General features: G+C 43.9%; 1 protein-coding gene across 17 annotated transcripts in view; it reads right to left on the bottom strand.

The window, feature by feature from the left end:
• TENM3 (teneurin transmembrane protein 3) overlaps positions 1-16,122 on the bottom strand; it is a 486,507-nt gene that overhangs the window by 436,320 nt on the left and 34,065 nt on the right. For 11 of the 17 annotated variants that reach the window (XM_074588383.1, XM_074588378.1, XM_074588376.1 and 8 more), the window contains exon 1: positions 356-1,638. The exons of 1 other annotated variant lie outside the window; for it this stretch is intronic. The gene's annotated coding sequence lies outside the window, so the exon portion shown is untranslated. Of the gene's footprint in view, positions 1-355; positions 1,639-16,122 lie in introns of those variants that run through there. 5 more of the 17 variants (XM_074588384.1, XM_074588382.1, XM_074588381.1 and 2 more) reach the window with 1 other exon arrangement.

The raw sequence follows: 16,122 nt of genomic DNA on the forward strand, positions 1-16,122 counted from the left end.
CGTTTCCTCGCCCCCGGACCGAAGTGCGGACACTTCCATCTCTCCATCCATCCCTCCCTCCATCCATCCCTCCGTCTCCCGAGCGCGCCGGAGCCGGCTCGGGGGAAGCACCGAAACCCGCGGCGGTGCCGAGTCCTGCCGGGAGCGCGCACGCAGCCGGGCTCCCGCCGGGGCCGCGCAGCGATGCTTCAACAGACCCAGCACCGCCCCCCCCCCCCAAAACACACAACACCCCTCCGCTCAATTTTCCGCGCCGCGGAGTTTCCCCCTCAAGTTGCGCTATCCCCCCCCTCCCCCGCCCCCCCTTCACCTCCCCCCCAACACACATACACACTCCGCGCCCGCGTAAGCCTACCTGGGGGCGCCCCCCGCGGGAGGGAAGGGCCGCGGAAATCCTCCGCACACCAGCGCGGGGAGGGCAGAGCTTTCTCCCTCCCTCCCTCCCCCCCCAGCCCCGGCCCGGCTGGCCCGCTCGCCGCCCTCCGCGGGCGCGCAGCGAGCCTGGCCGCCTCCGCGCAGCCGGCAGCGGCGGCAGCAGCAGCGCGGGGGAAGCGCGGCGCACGCCGGCACTTTGTCAGGCCGGGGCGGGCGGGAGCGGAGGGCGGGCGAGAGCCGAGGGGAGGGCCGGGCTGAGCAGGAGGAGGAGGAGGAGGAGGAGGAGGAGGAGGTGGAGGGAGGGCCAGGAGTTGCTGCTGCACCCCCCTTCCTTTCTTCCTCCGTCCTCCTCCTCCTCTCCGCGGGGGTTTACGCGCCCCGCGGAGTCGCCTTCCCCCGCCTCCGCGGCGTGGCGGGTGGGGAGGAGCCGCTGCTCCCCGCCCCCCCCCACAGCCGGGCCGGGACCGGCTCCCACGCTGTTCCCAATCATCGCATCCAGCGCCGCGGTGATTTTGGGGGGGCGGGGGGGGTAGGGGGGGGTCATCCGCCGGCAGCACTTCAGCCTGATGAGCGGCTCTTCTTCGCCTGCTCCTGATTGCGAGCGCTTAATGAACTTAACGCGGCTCTCATTACGCGCTCCCGGCGGAGGCGGAAAGCTTCCGTCCGCCGGTATTTGGGTTTGGGGTTTTTTTGGTTTTGTGGGTTTTTTTGGTTCGTTGGGGTTTTTTTTTTGGTTTTGTTGTTGTGGGTTTTTTTGGTTTTGTTTTGTTTTTTTTTTTTTCCCGCTGGGGAGCGGTTTATTTTTAGCAGGGGAGGGGATGAATTTTGGGAAATAAGCCGTGATTCCCTACAACCCGGTGCCGAGGGCCCCCCGGGAGCGCCCCCCCACCCCCGGCACCCCCCGACCCGCCTGGGCACCCCCCTTTTTCACACAGGAGGTAGAAATTAAGTAAATGAGCATCTTGGAACGTTTAGCTGGCTACCCGCTGCAATACTTTGAATTTTCTCAAACTTCAAATTCTCCGAGTCCGTAAGGAGAGGTGCGCCGTTACGTTCGCTCTTCGAGGAGGAGGGGGGAAAAAAATAAATAAATAAATAAATAACCTAAACAAACCCTATTATTTCTGAAAGGACTGGGAGGAAAATCTCTGTATCCCTCTGAAATGAGTGGGAATACCTCCTAGTCCTAAATAAAAGGTTACGAGGAGCATTGCTATGGTCCGTCCAGCAGCTTTATCCCGCATGCCAGCGTTTTTATCCTCTGGTTTTTACCCCAGTGTTTTCCATTTCTCCAGCCGAGGAGTACCTGGGTGTTTAGACTGACCCGACAGGGCTGAGATCAGCGTTGGAGAACTATCGGCGGGCACCGCACACACAAATCTCCAGCATCACAAAGCCCCGTTGTGCAGCGAGTGTAACAGAAACCCACCGACGTTTCAAGCATTTTTAGGTGGGCAGCCAATGTGTAATTCGTGGTACCGGGCGCACAGAAAACAAACCCGTCATTTTATTAACGGGAACCACTTGTTTTCATCCAAGGTGAAAGAGGCGATACCACTAAGCAACTACTTTTAAATACAGCTTTGGAAAAGTTCTTCTGAAGGTAGCAAAACTAAACCAATGGGATGGAAAGGAACAATCTGCACTGATTTGGGGGGCGACTCTGAAGGGATGGGATTTCATTTTAAAAGGCAGGAGTCGCAGAGACCTCCCCAGATAGAGTTCTGCGCAGGTGAGCGCCCAGAAGATAGAGGTAGGACTGGAATCGTCCTGACCTTGTCTTTCAAATAAAATACCCCACAGGGGTTTCAGTCCTTACAAGGAAGCACTCCCAAGTGGGAAAATGTGAACGGCACAAAGTCCTTTGTTACAAAACACGTACAGGCTCGACACACAGGAATGATCCTAACCCTGAACGTACCCCAAATGCTATAATTGTTGTTGCACAGGACACAAAATAGCATTTCTGCTAAACTAAACGGTAATCTTGTAGAGTCAGGGCTTTACGTACGGTTTTCCTTTTGGCTTACAGCCCCCCTAGCACAAAATTAAAAATTTTATTTTGCAAATGCAGATATATAAAAAGTGGTGTATTTTTGCACTGCTACTTCAGCCACTTGCATCACCTCAGCTAAATCCATTCATCTACTACTAACTTGAACTTTTTACCGCCTCCAAATACATCGAGTGAAGATGCTCCTTTAATTACAAAGACTCTGTAACTCCTCCCTTGTGCAAAGCTCACCGGATAAACAACAAACGTCAACTACTTATTAATACACATTTGAAGTTCAGAATAAGTTATTTTGGGGCTTTCAACTCGAAGATAACTGAAGCAGCATCCCCAGGCTTACCGAAGTTTAATTAAATTCCAGCCTTCGGAGTTTAAACTCATTTGAAAGGTGTGCAGTCACGTTTGTGTTAGAGCTTTGTAGGAAAGTAGCTTCTGAATGTCACCTCTTAAATGTGACTAAACTCCCTAAAATCACAGTCCAGCCCTTCCTTACTCCTTTGGATTGCCAGTAAGAGAAGTTTAGTACAGAAAGAAGAAAAGGAGGCGCATTCCTTATCGACTTAGAATTATTTTATTTATTTATTTATTTTTAAGTGTGACCATCAGTAAATCTTTTTGGAGGGTAGGTGTTAGCGAAAGCAGAGAGCAGGGCGTCCTCTGATGCAAGACGTGCCGGCTCCTGCGCTGATCTCCCCCGAACTCCAAAAAAAAAAAAAAAAAAAAAAAAAAAAAGAGGCAAATTTAAGACATTGTCACGTTCTTTCCAAACTTCTTAAACTGCTCGGAAGGTGTCTTTCCGTCCGGGAACGGGAACTCGGGCTGCCCCGGGCTCATCAGCACTTTCCGCTCCCGGGACTCCCCGCTCTTTAGGACACTGGGAATAACCGATCCCAACCTTTCTCTGCCTTGTCAAAGGTCCTCGATCTCCGGCTCCTGGAGGGAGACGCTGTTTCTAACCACCCTTTTTTCCCCCCTCCTTGGGGGTGAGCGGCAAGATGCGCTTTAGCGCAGCCAGGTCGGGGTCGCATCTACGCGATGCAGACAATTAGCACCGTCGCCCTGCGCCAGGATACTTTATAACCGCAATCCTAATTAATTAATTAATTAAATAAATAAAATAAGTGCCCCTTTCGGCTCGTCCATCAGTCTTGCTGGCTGATCCTAACATGGCAGCAACTATTCCCCTTTCTTCCCGTGCCTTCCCGGGGAAGGCACCGAGTTACCGGTTGCTCGGGCTCTCCGCAAAGCCACCGCGATTCTCCCTTCCCTCCGCGCCTTACCGCCCCCGCGCAGCCCTCCGCGCCGGGAGGGAAGGTGACGAGCCGGCTGGGACCACGCTCTGCCGTCACCCCTGGCGACAAACGCATCGCACCCCCCACCCCCCCCACCCCACATTTCCCCATGCTTTGGGAAACTCTGGGGAGAAAGCGGCGGAATCCGCGCCGCTCCGCGGGGGATGCGCCGAGTACGGAACTCCGGCGGTCCGGGGGGGCCACGTGTAGCTAAAAAATGTAGAAATTCGGCGGAAATCGGCGCTCTGTCTCGCCAGTTTGGTTGTTTTGTGGGTTGCTGGGGTTTTTTGTCACTCTTTTTTTTTTTTTTTTCTCCCAGAAGTAGACCGATAAAAGCACTTTCGCCGAGTCCCGAATTGTGGTTAAAATTGGAAAACAAATATTCCAATCTGATCACTGACAAAGCCATAAAATTAAATAGCTGTCTGCAGAGGGAAATATGTCTTAATTACCTTAATTAAAGCAAGATAGGGCCTTACACACATTCATTTTGAAGCCACTAAATGTACTGATTATCATACAAATCAACCTTTAAATGGGGGTCATGCTTTTCCACTACATTAGTTTGTGTTCCACCGCATAAAACAAAGCTATATGGGAAGCTGACCTCTGGCGAGAATGATGCACTTCAGCTGCGCACAACTGCTGACCCTCTTCATTGGCTTCTTCGGAAGGAACCTGAAGGAGTTTGCATATGATTTGGACTCCAAAAATGCCTCAATACTGCATTAGGAACTCCTGCCTGAGCTAAACTTACGGCCTGAAAATCAAGCACATCATAATCATTTTAATCACCTTGCACCCACACGTCGGAGCCATCACCAAACGCTGTTATTGCCGTCAGTGTGAATGAGTACACGAGGCCATGAAAAATTTAAGATTCGTCTTTGCTGGTATAACGCTTTCCCAGAAAACTGTCGCTGGGGGTAACCATCCATACTTCCCAGCAGCAGGAGGAATGCGGAATATACATTTATTTAGAAGTCACTATACAGACCTTATATGCGCCACGCAGAGGTTTACATCATAAAGTCACGCTATTCCGAATTTATGATTTTTTGCAAGAAGAAAGGGGCCTTGTTTTAAATAAGCTTCACACCCATAATTAACATTGTTTTTTCTTTTCTGTCTGAAAGATGTGTAAAAAAAAAAATCATTATAAGAAATTCCACCAATTAACTGCTCAAATAAAGGAAATTTGCAGAAAAGATTATTCGAAGGAAAGAAAAGATAAGCACATAGGACGAGGAAAAAAGAAAGCAAATGTGCTTTTCTGTTGTCTGCTTCTTTCCTTTTCCCTTCTCCCCTGCCACGTACTCCTCCTGGTAGAAGACATCACTAACAAATGCAGTCTGGGAAACATACCTCTCTAACTAAAAGCTTTAACGAGGGACAATGATCTCCTATTTTATCTTGATAATTTGGATGTTAATTGCTCCCATGTGCTTAAACAGGGATTTTATTAAAATACTACCAGCTTATAAAATTTCTTAGGCTGTTTGGTAGCAAAATACATTGTATTCAAGATGACTGCTTTCATTCCTGGAAGACAAGAGTTCAGGCAGTAGGGTGGTAACAATCTCTGTTTGTTCCTGTCTGCTCAGGAGAACTGTTTCTAATTGATCTGGCATGGAATTTAGTTGGAAATGTGTATGTTGCAACCTAAGCACAGTCCCTGTATGCTTTGTAAAGTGATCACCATATGGGCCTTATTTGAGGCATTCGAAGGTTTTAGGCGTTAACCTTGTTTAAACTGAGCTCTAAATTCAACTCTCTGAGCTGAAAAAAATATATATAAAAGTGTGTGGGGGTGTATACCTATCTATATATGACTATATAGGTGTGTATATATATTGCTATAGATACACATCCACACACACATACATGCATAAACACACCCCCACAGCCACGCATACGCTCCCACCATTGTTAGGTATCATGAACATGTGCCGAATATTTGCATATTATTACTAATTAATGAAGGCACTCGTTATATTTTTAGAAAATCTGACGAGTGAAAATAAATGTGGATCTAAAGAGGACGTTGTACTACAGACACATTTTCAATAGATGCCATTTTAACATTTGAGGGTATTTTTACGGTTTTTTTTTGGCGGCCAAAATATGCTTAGGTCTGTTTCCACATATCAGAATATTTTTTAGCCACTCTCCTGGTGACATGGAGATTTAATTAAGAAAGCCCGGACAAACTAACAGCAAAACCGTCTGAAGTTCCTCCACAGAAAACTTTGAGGAGATAATGGTTAACTGCGATTCTTTCCATCGTCGGGCCCATTATCAATTTTTAACCCTCGAAACTCTTAATAGCGATTTCTCGTTCTGAATGGAAAATGCACGCCCGGGCTTTGTTACAGGTAATAGCGCTAAGTTATGAATGCTGATGGCCTTCTTGTACAGCCTTAAATTACATTGAAAAAGATACAGTTTCTTTAATTAAAAAAGCTGCACCGAACTAATCCCTCTAGCTGAAAAAAGAAAAGTTTTAAGCAATCTCTTTCTGCTCTGGGAGAGAAAAGCAGACAATACCATAACAGATCAGAAACATAAGCTATAGTGTGCAGCCAGGAGCACAGCAGGGAACTGAATACTGCTCCGACTGTGTCATTTTTTAATCCCCCATCCCAGTTTTCCCCGTCTGACCTCATGCTGAGATGAAGTTATCACAGAAGACAGCTTTACTCTCACCAATGAATCCAACCCTGGATCTGTATTATCCTCAGCAGATCAAAACACCGCTTTCATCAAATAGCATTATCTGCATAAAAGGCATGCAATTGCCCGATAATTTCACCCAAACTATGCTATTCATTTAAAGGACAAGAAGAGAAATGTAATTCATTCCTTTTTTTTCCCCCTGGAAAAGCTAACTTATACTTCACTCATGGGAACTTTTCTTTTTTTTTAACACACGATCTCAAGAAGAGGTCCATTAAAAGTTTCCCCCTGGTTTACAATTAATTGTTCGAGCACCCCTGTGCCGCTTGAGTGACATAAGTGTAGTTATGCAGAAAACTGGCAGGGCGAATTCACAAAGCTCGCTGTAGCCGTGATACTGATTCCATTAGCCATGGTTCTGCTAACCCTAATAATCAAATCATATATGGCATAATTGCAGCAGCCTACAAATAAATAGCAGCTGAAGATATTTCCAGGAGAGTTGGGCGATAGGGTCTTCCCTACCAATAGGAATTTTCGGTCTAATGGTTTTTGCCCCAGCACGGAAAAGCTGCACCACAAGATCCCGAAATATCTTCGCTAATGTACGTGTTGTTTATAACAAACATGCCCACATATTAAAAACCCAGGCTGGTGCCTTGTCTTCCAGAAAGGAAGGCGCACGGTGCTGTGGCTCATTGGTTTTATTGACATACGCTACCATCAGTAGAGCCACCACGGAGGTGGGCAGGTTGCTCCGAACGAGTGCCGTTACCCCAGCTATCGTATTGGGACTGTTCCCCCTACTCTGCCGAAAATTGTTACACCAGCCTTGGAATTCTTCTGCTCGTAAAGGACTTACGCCTATATCTCATGCGTCTTCCGCAGAAAAATTATAAATAATGTGGGTATTTTGTGTTGGAGCCCCGTGCTTTCTAGGTCGTGGGTGAGAGGTGTTCTTCTTTCCGAACGGCCGTGAGGATGCTGAGCGCCGGAAGCAAGCGCTGATTTGTACCTGGCAGGGGGAATTCTCCCTTTCTTTTTCTAACAGTCCAAAGGCCTCGGTAAGCCACGGGGCTGCAAATGCTAAACTAAGTACCTGTCCTGGCCTAAATATTGCCTACTCTACACAATACTCTCTGGTTACTTTTCTTTAGGACCACTGGACAGGTACTGTTCTCTATTCAGAGGATAAAACTTTTATTTTCCAGCGCGCCTTTGATACTTTTTAAAACAGGAGTTCTTTGAAGTGGCTCAGAGGTTTGGAATCACAGGATTTGCCTCAGAAGAGCAGGATTCGAGAGCCTCACAGAGGCGCATCACACACTTACCGTGGGGCTCCAACCTCTCTGTGTACGCGCAGGCACGATGGAACTTCATACTATAAAAAAATATCAGTTTAGTCCACAACTTTCTTGGGTCTTTCCAGCCTCAAGATAGAGCTCTTTTCCCCCCTGATTTCACAAAAGCTTCTTTATAAAATTAAAATACGTAAATAGCGCTTCTTTATAGAATTAAAATATGTAAATATATAGATTCACTTTCCCTGTCAAGCGATATCTTATTTTTTAATGGAAACATTTTCCTATCATACCTGGGGGGGGATCCTGATGAAGGAACCCTTTATCTGAAACCTTGTGTCCTATTTCCAGCTATATCAGCTAATCAGAGAAAATAACTGTGTTTTACAATCCTTGCTTCTCATATATTCTCAGAACATCTCACTTGCAGCAATATAAAGGGTGTATTATTATTGAGGAACAACGTATGTAAGCCCAGTTGGTTTTGGACCTGTGTTCCTAAACATTATTTCCCATTTGAACCCTGTTTGTAGGGTTTATCATGTGTTTCCATGGCAATGGAATGGAACTTCTCAGTGAAAGATTTTTTTTTTTTTCTTAATTTTTTTTGTTGTCGTTGAAATGGGTTGTACTGCTGGGCATTCAAACCAAGACTCTTGTGTGAAAGAAACAGCATGAGCTGAAAATGCTAATTTCCCACATTGATACGGCACTATACTATGTATATTCATAGAATCATAGAATTACTGAGGTTGGAAGGGACCTTTAAGATCATCGAGTCCAACCATTAACCTACCCTGACAAAAACCACTTCTAAACCATGTCCCTCAGTGCCCCATCTACCCTTTTTTTAAACACCTCCAGGGGTGGTGAATCCACCACCTCCCTGGGCAGCCTGTTCCAATGTTTAATAACCCTTTCAGTGAAAAAATGTTTCCTAATATCCAGTCTAAACCTCCCCTGACGTAACTTGAACCCGTTTCCCCTCGTCCTATCACTTGTCACCAGGGAGAAGAGGTCAGCCCCCATCTCTCTACAACCTCCTTTCAGGTAGTTGTAGAGGGTGATAAGGTCTCCCCTCGGCTTCCTCTTCTCCAGGCTAAACAACCCCAGCTCCCTCAGTGGTTCCTCAATGCCTATTGGTATAATGATACGCGGAGGCCCACACGCTGGTAACGGTTGAGGGGTCCTCTTCCTGTCTATGAAAAGCAGGGCAACCCAGTGATGGAGGAAGCCAGGATGAAGAAAGGTGGTAGTCGGGAAGCAAGCTGTACGCTCCCCTTCCTCCAGACATCAGGGGAACTTCTTACCTACTGTCTTGTGGAGCAATGACATAAATAAAGAGCAGGTCGGGTAAGAGTAGGTCTACAACCACGCCATCATCCAGGTATCAGGTATGAAGACGAAAGAGTACGGTAACTTGGGTAGTTTACCAATGTAGAGGTCTTTTTTTAATTCTTCCACCTGGTGCCAGACTGGTCATACTACGGCCGCTGTAATCAAGGGTTCTGTTAATATGCAGGCGTGTTACCTGCATCCCAACCTGTCAGCACTACCTTTCAAAAAGTTACAAGCAATGTCATGCAGAAAGCCAACCCTCTCTAGAGAGATCTCCATTTAGGAAAACCAAGGAAGTGACACAGAAAAACAAGCATTCACATACACTGACGGAGCAATCGGAAACATTACTACAGATGCTAAGACCGATGCCCTTCTATCAACTCTGCTCCATCAGAATTTTTTAACCTAACGCTATTTCAGGATATACAAATTGTCCCCATGCTGGATTTCCAAATCTTTTCTGTTCAAATGTGTTTATTTTTCTGGCTTGAGAAAAGTTCACAACACATTAAAAATACTGATTTTCTTTTTTAATTGTTTTTTTTTTTTGTTTGTTTGTTTTTTTAATGGAAATAAATTGACTTGACTATATAGAGTTCTTAAATCCCTAGAAACTATATATGGAAAACTCCAAATATCTTCAGTGAAAATTATACACAAAAAGAATCACCTATCAGATAATTCTGCCCCCAAATAGCAGCTCTGAACGGAATTGATTTCAGGCACTGAGAGTGACCTAAATTTGGATTCCATGATATTCATCTGGTATTCAGAACAATGCGACTTCCGTATGCGCATGCAGGAACAGAGCAGCTTGACTGGGACTCTCTACTCTTCTGCACATCTCACCTCAGCACTGGAGAACCACCAACGGCGGAGACACTTTTGGCACTGATGTAAATTTGGACTGCCGTAGTCCCTTCCATCCTATGCTTTCAACCTTCTGTTTGTCTTTTCTTTCAGTTGTCTATTAAATACTGCGTATATTAGCTAAGGCGATGTGGAAACACCCATGGCTTCTGGATACATGAGTTCTTTCTGTTCTTTTTTTTCAGGAATTTAAATATAGATACATGAAATAGAATGGCGGATGAAAACCAAAATCACTTTTGCTTTCATTACCCTTTTTTTTTTTTTTTTTAATTCTCAGCTACTACCATACCAGCGCAACATTTGCGTTGCTAATTTCATGGCAGCGTAATTGCACACAGCATGTCTGCTTCTGCATTCCCTCTCCCGAATTACGCTGGATCAAGACTAGATCTGAAACAGTGCATTCATCAAAGCTTTCAATAGAAGATGAGTAACGGCCGGATTTTTCAGAAGCTAAAATTGTCATCAGATCACGGAATACTTACGATGCGTTGATGATATCATAGCAAGTCCCTGGATTCCAACAAAAGGGTTGGAACCTTAGAAAAGCTAAATCCCAGCGCAGCACTAACGCCAGCTCTCACATTTGCTGACTCAGGGAAAAGCCGTCCCGCTATTTTGGGAACAGGACTTGCACCAAGGCAAAATGGAGAAGGAAATAGTTCTAACCAGCTTCGTTTTGCAACATAAATCTTTTTGGAAGCTTTCTAAAGCACACGGCTAGAGTTCCTCTTTCTGCAACGTTCAATATTGGAAGAAAACTAGTGAAACCCTTTGTATATGCATACTGTAAACATACAGCTTTTCTGGTTTTACACTAATCATGAAGAAATGGAAAATCGTAAAGATGCAGCAGCAGAAATCTATAGCTCATGTGCTGGCAAAACTAGAGCTCTGCATTTGTATTTTTCCATTATAGAATAAACCGTTCTCAAAATAATCTCAGAAAATAAACTCGTAAAAGGAATTCTATCATAGAAAGTGAAAGAATAGCTAAAGAAACCTATCGATTCAGTTGTGTGTGGCTTATAACCTTCCCCAGAGCTCCTGCAAAGGTTGTATTGGTAGAGCCTGCCGCCTTGGCCACGTCAGGCACGGTGGCAATAGCACTTTCTTCCTCTGGCAGCCTCTTCGCTACTACCGAATTTAAGCTACTTGTCTTCATTTTAAGGATTCTCCCGTTGCCCTTTCCCATCCTGCCAGTCATCGCTTCCTTACTGTCAAGAGCTCAACACCCATGGCAGCCTGGCATACGACGCCAGTCGCTGTTGCCAACTCTGAAAGTTTGAAATGCATCTCTCGGCTTTTTTTTTTTTTTTTTTTTTTCCTTTTTTTCCTTGGTTCCTCTCACACTTGGAAGAAATTCTTCGTAAAACCCACAAAGCTCTCTTTCTCTCTCTCTCGCTTGTTTTCCAACTGCTTCTCGGCGATTTTTCTTTCCCGTCGTACCTTCGAAAACCTCGGACACTATTTGCGATTGTGCTGACCAATACTCCCGGTGCTGCCATTAGCTGCACCGCCTTGTTGCTTTTGTTTTATGCTTAGATAGTAAGTTCTCTGGAAGCAGGAAAAGTCTTTTCCATTTATGCTACGTCTAATGCAGCGTGTCTGAGAGCTCTGGCAGTCTGAGTGCTCGTCGAAGCCGTGGCAATACAAATAAGTAACAACATCGGCAATAATCAAATTCCCACACCACTTCCTTTGGTAATTTGATAATAGGTTCCATGTCTATGCTGATAATATTCCTCATTTTTCTGTTTTCTATACGTGTAAGCACTACTTTGGCTTAAAGAGGGGCATCTGCATGTGTTAATCCTCATGTAAATATTGGACTGTTTTAACATATATACTTATTATTAGACATTAACATGAGAAGTGCTATGCAAAGAGCAATGAGGTCGCTCTACCAACCCATCAAAAATCAGCCAATGCCATCAATAATCAAGGCTGCCCGTGTAACTGTAATTCAGTATCCCGCTTTTAGATACAAGGATACCCTCTTTAATCAAATACTTAGTTTTTGTGGAGGCCAGTCTTATTTAGAGGAAAGATAAGTTAACCGCGATGCCGTTTGATCTCCTAAAATCAATAGAGTTTGCCTGGCCTTTTTTACTCAGTGCCACTAGAATGAGGCACCAAATAAAAACATTCTCAGTTCTGTCGCGGGCAGTTCTGCGGTACCGGGGACGTGACTTTTTAGTATTTTACATTGGAAATAAACCTACTGGGGCCCAGAATTAAATGGTTTGACTAGTCTAGAAAGGTTGGGTGCCGAATCTGGAATACACGAGTGGGTTGAAGACAGAGCGCCCTGCGCCGTTGTAACGTTGTAGGTGTTTCTAGAGAATTCCCAACCCAGCAGAGCCAACCGGGGAACATTTGGGCTTGAGAGATTTGCCCAGAATCATATAAAAAACTCTAGCAGAGGTGAACTGATTGCTCCCTTCTTCAGGTGACACGTAGTGTTCCCTCGCCACAAAATCACCTTTTGCCTGGCAATCCAAAACAAACATGTATTCATATTTTTCCACTAAAGAAGCAAGGATGCTAAGGAAAGCCCTTTCAGTCCAAATGGGTGATCCACTTCTACAGGAAGGCCGTTCTGTGCACGAAGCGATCATTTAATTAAACCACACAAGCCCGCATTTTGCTGCTTCCTTACTTGCAGAACACAGTTTTGCAAATTTTAATATTACTTTACTTTCTTCTTACAGCTTCTGAGCCAAACCCCATGAAAACGAAAAACATATTCTACGGATAAACATCAGCTTTCACAGCAAGTACGCAGAAGTTTTACCCTTTGGTCGACACCTTTATCAACTAAGGATTGGTAGCTACTTTCTCTGCGGACTACGTGAAGGGAAAATCTCTATAATTCTCTTTCTATTCAGTTTGAGCTATCAGTTTCTTTTAGATGAAAAATTTATTAAATACTGGGTTTTGTTTTTTTTTTTAAGGTCAACATTTTGAAAAGAAAACGCTTAACTTTGGAATATCTTATAATAATAATAAAATAAATAATATAAAATTTCAGTTTGAAGTGCCTTTCTTAGGAAGAAAAAAAGCAGCTGGAAAGCAAAACGCCAAACAAAGTTAAATAACTGGAAACGAAGGAAGACTTTTCATTTTTTGACTTGAAAAAAAAAAAAAAAAATAGTTTGCATTAGCAAATTGATTCCCACTCTCTTTCCCCGGTCACTTTAAATCTCTCCGTTATTTTGTTTCAGTTCTACTTGAAACTGTCCTCTCCTCCTCTTGGCTTTCTCTGTTTGGACATCAGAGTAGATCGTTGCTCGCTCAGCCAGCCTCCCTGGGGACATTCCCTACCCCTCCCCACGCACGTCCCCTCCAGTTCGTCCACATCGGACCCAAACCCACCTTCCTTAAGCTCCGGCCTTTTTTCCGCAGCTTTGTCCACCTGACGTTCCTCCCAATACTCTCTCCCACTTGCAATGCTTCCTCTTCAGTTTTACACTTTAATTGACCACAGGAGACGCGTGGGCATTGACTCGCTAAAATATGACTGTGCCGGGACTAGCAGACAGACTGCAGTGGGAAAAGAAAAATCTTTTTTATTTTCAATTCCATTGCTCATCATCAAGCACCCTTTCAGAAACCAGAAAAAAATGGCTAGGATGAAATTCCTGCAATTTTTAAGTAGGAAATATTTAGTTCAGATGGTATCTTCAGAACCCCCACCTTCCAAAGAGGACATCTCCTTCCCAGCAGGGGACATTATCCTGAACTCAGCTCCGCTGTACTACCACTTGTCAGCCGATAAGGTTGGCATTAAAAGACATTTCTACCGGTATCACTGAAATGATTTAGCTTAATCTTGGCTCCTCAAGCAGCCCTCGTGGCGTCATTCTAGCCCATTTAATTCAGAATAACCAGAAAACGAGGGGAAGATTTTCCAGGATCATTTTAACCTTCCCTTAACTACGCAAAAAATCTCGCTCTTCTACACTTCCCCTGAACGTTGCAAAGACGGAGGAGCTGGTCTAGTAGGTTTCATTTTTAAATTTAAATCTCAACGAAAGGAAAAGAAACAGCGTTAGGGAAAGAGTCAATTTTTTTGAACGTCGTATTCAAAACCAGTTGTTTTTAAACCTTCGTTTTAGGCTGTTTTCTCATTCAGCTGCGCCAAGCAGTTAGTAGTGAGCTGACAGACGTGAGGCTGCTTAGTTTGCCTAATATAAACTCATACTTTTTCTAGAAGATGCTTTGTAACTTAGCTTGCCAAATGATAAAATAAATTACTCTCTTGAAGCCCTGATGTAACTGCGGAATTACGAACTCTCACTACTTTGACATCAACTTTCAGGAGAATATATTGTATGTTCAGATGGCTGGGAGGTGTGATACTCCCAGCCCTGTTTCTACAACTGGCAACATTTAGAAATTTTGGTAGAAATTTTGTAGAAATTACATTTTCTGTATCATTGAGAAAGCATCTGGAGGAAGATGTGAATGAACAAGAGGGAAAATAGCAACAATGCTTACAATTACAACCCATAATGAACGTATCTAACCAATTGTTCAGAATGCCAGCGGTCGATTGTGGAAAATACCAATCGTTGACCTCCTTCTATCTCATATTACGTTTTATTCTCCCGTTCCTCCTGCCTTGTTTGCCTTAAATAGAGGAAACGGTTTCAAATGGCCGGATCGTTGCTTTGCTGTTAGAGTTGCAGCCCCGTGCTTGCAACGGAAGAGAAACAGGAGGTTTGCAATTTCATTACGGGGCTTCCTTTAATTAACTGCGGTAACTTGTGATGCCGAGCACTTGTCATAGCAATCTACGCGCAAGTAATTGAAGAGATTAGAGGAAGCGCTCCTTGTCATAACCGACACGCCGGCTCATTTTCATACTACACCGAAGGCTGTTAAAATTCTGCCTCCCTCCACTTATGGCTGAATTTTCACATTATACGTGGTATAGCTTATAGTGAACCAAACAGATCTCAGGATAAAAAAGCAAGGATCTGAGTAATATTTGGTATTTGTCACCAAAAAAAAGCTCCCTGAACAGAAAAAAAAGAAATACAATTCAAACAAATTAAAAAAAAAACCCCAAACCAACAACAAACCAGCTTAAGGGAAGAATAATGTAAGTTAGTTGAGAATTTCAAACACTTCTGTTAAAATAAAATAGCATGGCTTTACTGATTTCACTTTGTACTAAATATGAATATGTACCCAATTTTCTAGCAGCAGCTTTTAAAAATATTTATAAAACTCTATCAAAAAGTTAAGCAGTGTAAAAAACCGTTTTTTTTTTTTTCCAATTTATCTTGCCAAAGCTCCATTAAGTGTCTTTCCCACTCCAAAAAATTTTTGCTAAGTGGATGGCAAGGAATTAGTCACCTTTCTTTGTTGCTGCTGTATAGAAATGTCATTTGCAGCTGGATGCCTTTCCATCAATGCATTAATAACTTGTGTTTGTGTATTTTGATAGTATATATTACCATTTTATAATGAAATGTTAAATATTTTACTTGTATTTGTATTTTCCTTTGATTTGTACTGAGTACTGAGCAGTTGCAGTATTTCTGTTTACTGGAATATTTTATTGAAATGAATATTTAAAGTCACCCACGTTGCTTAAAGACAGTATTGCTATTTTTTATAATAGCTGTCTTCCTTTCAGTATGGTGACCAGTCTGTTGCAGTGGAATATCATGGCTAGTGGAGGAAGACCTTCTTGTATGTCTTACACCGCCTCTCATTTTGAAAATGAAGGACAGGTTCCAGACCACCCTTTGGTGGAAGTTATTTCCTTTCTGATATCAATTAGCGAACTTCTCCCCTACAGAATAAGCACTTTGATAGGATCTCCTCAACAACCGCTTTTATTGCTTTCTTTTCTCCAGCACATTCTGCTACATCTGTTCTTACCCGAATCCCGTGTATTTTACGTACTGCCCGGTGACACAACAGGAAAAAAAAATACAAATACATGGACAAGGAAGTCTCACTGAATCACTTCTCTTGACACGTGTGAATTTAGCTGTTAACTGGAATTATGCTGTTTTACTTTCAAGCTGCACCCAAGTAGGACGCTTGCTTCTGCGCTCCCTCACAGCTAAAATACAGAGATTGCGCCTCCTTGGCTCCTCTTTAAGTAAATCCTTGTTTGAATTTCTCACAACTTGGGTAATGGAAGTTAATAAAGCGCTGCCCTTGCATATTCTTTCTAGCACAACGTTAAGATTTCATCAATAAAATACGTCATTGAGAACAACTGGTT

Source organism: Larus michahellis, chromosome 5, assembly GCF_964199755.1.
Source record: "Larus michahellis chromosome 5, bLarMic1.1, whole genome shotgun sequence".
Taxonomy (NCBI): Eukaryota; Metazoa; Chordata; class Aves; order Charadriiformes; family Laridae; genus Larus; species Larus michahellis.